Consider the following 3,059-nt stretch of genomic DNA (forward strand, 5'->3'; position numbering starts at 1 on the left):
CACCAGTTATTACCCTTTGAGTCAGGCAAAGTCAACCCTTGGCTACAATCTCAAAGAGTGAGAATCGGTGGAGGCACAGTGTCTGAGAAGAGGTGAGATCTATCCATAACTACAACCCTGTTAAGTGCAGGTACCAGGGTTAGATAAGCTTACAGTATAGTCTTGTCAGGAGCTGACCGGAGTCATTAGTACCTGTTTGGAGAAGATGGGTCGACGATTAACCCAATTGTTACATCTGATTGTAGACTGACCAATGTCACTGGGGTCTGGTTGCAGCTTTAGGGGGTCCTTAGGCTCAGTGTGTAACAAGATAACAAGATCTAGGCTCACTATACAATGTGTTCTCTGAAACACAGCTTCTAATTAGCAGACATGACAAATATTTGTGTGCAAATGTTTCATTCTAGTTTATTAGTTGATTGTAACATTCAGTTTTAAGGTTATAGGCAACAGTATTAGGGAATTAAATGTGTCTGACATAAATCAAAGTTCAGGAATTAAAAAATGCCTTTACAAGTCATGGTAAGCATCAGCTGTAAGTGTACTTTCTTAGAGCTCCCCCTGTTGGTCAGTTGGTATCATTGCAGTCTGTGTTCTTTAGTTTGCCGATTATGATTTAATGGTCCATTAGTTATTTTCCACTATAACAGAAAATAATAGAAAATGATATATCTGCCTTTAACTGTTACATGAATAACAGGAAATTCATGTTCCTCACCTTAAAATACAAACATGCACGTCTGTCCAGTATTGGTGGGGCAGCATTTGGTCGGAATGACACAGTCGTTATTACTGATGCAGGACACAAAGCTACAGTCCAGTTTCGGCTGCCCTCGTACTGCAATACATGTCCCAGGGGGCTCTGGAGATGTGTTTTAGAGGGAAAACAGGCTACATAGTAATTACCGAGAATAGCTTAGTCTGTGTAATCTGCTAATTACAAAATTACAAAAGCAGTTTTGTTTCCTAATTACAGATGTCTCTCTGGGTAATCAATTGTGTGAGACCTAAATTAATCACTGGAAAGAGGAACTAAACTTCAAAATAACAATAATGTAGAGGAGGGTGGTCTGTATCATGTACCATTCTGTAGGGTGAGGGGAGGATAAGGGAAAGCTAAATATTGGGGGAGAAGAGCATTGCCTGAGGCTAGGATAAGGGAGAGGGTAGGATAATGGAGAGATAATTATCGGGAGAGGGGAGAATTGGTTGAGGGGAGGATAAGGGCGAGGGAAATATAAGGGAGAGAAGGTGATAAGGGAGAGATGAGAATTGGTTGTAGGATAAGGGTGAGTGTAGGATAAGGTAGAGTGAAGGATAAGTGAGAAGGGAGGATAAGGGTGAGGGGAGGATAAGGGTGAGGGGAGGATAAGGTAGAGGATATGATAAAGGTGAGAGTAGGAAAAGGGAGAGTGAAGGATAAGAGAGGGTAGGATAAGGGTGAGGGGAGGATAAGGGAGAGTGAAGGATATGAGTGAGGGGAGGATAAGGGTGAGGGGAGAATAAGGGAGAGTGAAGGATATGGGTGAGATGAGGATTAGGGTGAGGGGAGGATAAGGGAAATTGAACGATATGGGTGAGGTGAGGATAAGTGAGAGGGGAGGATAAGGGTGAGGGGAGGATAAGGGTGAGGGGAGGATAAGGTAGAGGATATGATAAAGGTGAGAGTAGGATAAGGGAGAGTGAAGGATAAGAGAGGGTAGGATAAGGGTGAGGGGAGGATAAGGGAGAGTGAAGGATATGAGTGAGGGGAGGATAAGGGTGAGGGGAGAATAAGGGAGAGTGAAGGATATGAGTGAGGGGAGGATAAGGGTGAGGGGAGAATAAGGGAGGGTGAAGGATATGGGTGAGATGAGGATTAGGGTGAGGGGAGGATAAGGGAGAGTGAAGGAAAAGAGAGAAGGTAGGATAAGGGTGAGGGTAGGATAAGGGAGAGTGAAGGATATGGGTGAGGGGAGGATAAGGGAAATTAAAAGATATGGGTGAGGTGAGGTTAAGGGGAGGGGAGGATAAGGGAGATTGAAGGAAAAGAGAGAAGGTAGGATAAGGGTGAGGGGAGGATAAGGGAGAGTTAAGGATATTGGTGAGGGGAGGATAAGGGAAATTAAAAGATATGGGTGAGGTTGGGTTAAGGGTGAGGGGAGGATAAGGGAGAGTGAAGGAAAAGAGAGAAGGTAGGATAAGGGTGAGGGTAGGATAAGGGAGAGTTAAGGATATGGGTGAGGGGAGGATAAGGGAAATGAAAAGATATGGGTGAGGTGGGGTTAAGGGTGAGGGGAGGATAAGGGAGAGTGAAGGAAAAGAGAGAAGGTAGGATAAGGGTGAGGGTAGGATAAGGGAGAGTCAAGGATATGGGTGAGGGGAGGATAAGGGTGAGGGGAGGATAAGGGTGAGTATATGGGATGAATGGTACGGGAGGGTGTTATATAGCAGTGTTACCTCTATAAGTGCAGCGATCATACAGACACAGCACTTATTTCAGCAGGTTGTTGCAGATCCGTCTTTCTGGTGAGCCACTAACTGACAACACAGCAGCCAATCGAAATCCACCTTAGTATATGGCCCAGCCCATTTCTTCTCACATGACTTTCAGCCATTAGGGGGCGGGCAGGTGTTTGAGTGATTGACATACGAAGTGTCCTTTTAGGAAGGAGGATGAAGTGTAATGGAGGAAATAGCTGGGAAGGCATAAAAATGAAGGCTCTGACACACAGGGTCGGCCCTAATAATTATATGCATATTTTAATGACATTTTTTAAAATATTGTCGGGCCGGATAGAACCTCTAAGTGGGCTGGATCTGGCCTGCGGGCCGTAGTTTGCCCATCACTGGACTAGACGAACATAACATGATGATGATGAGTATAAGGAAGATGAAGTATAAGGCAGAGGGAAGTATAAGAGATAAGGAAGGAAAATGAAGAGGGAAGAATACCGAAGATCAGAGTACAAGGGAGAAGGAAGGATGAAGGAGAGGAGAGTATAAGGGACAGGAAAGTATAATAAAGAGGGGAGGATAAGAAAGAGGGGAGAAAAAGAAAGAGGGGAGAATAAGGAAGA

At 44.5% G+C, this 3,059-nt stretch overlaps 1 long non-coding RNA gene across 1 annotated transcript; it reads right to left on the bottom strand.

Annotated features, from left to right (window-relative positions):
• Positions 1-382: 382 nt before the first annotated feature.
• On the bottom strand, positions 383-2,690 carry LOC142142580 (uncharacterized). The gene is made up of 3 exons (XR_012689224.1): positions 2,440-2,690; positions 719-862; positions 383-641 (listed from the first exon to the last, which is right to left on the bottom strand). It is a non-coding gene; the product is annotated as an uncharacterized LOC142142580 (long non-coding RNA).
• Between the last annotated feature and the right edge of the window lie 369 nt (positions 2,691-3,059).

This window comes from Mixophyes fleayi, chromosome 3, assembly GCF_038048845.1.
Source record: "Mixophyes fleayi isolate aMixFle1 chromosome 3, aMixFle1.hap1, whole genome shotgun sequence".
Taxonomy (NCBI): Eukaryota; Metazoa; Chordata; class Amphibia; order Anura; family Limnodynastidae; genus Mixophyes; species Mixophyes fleayi.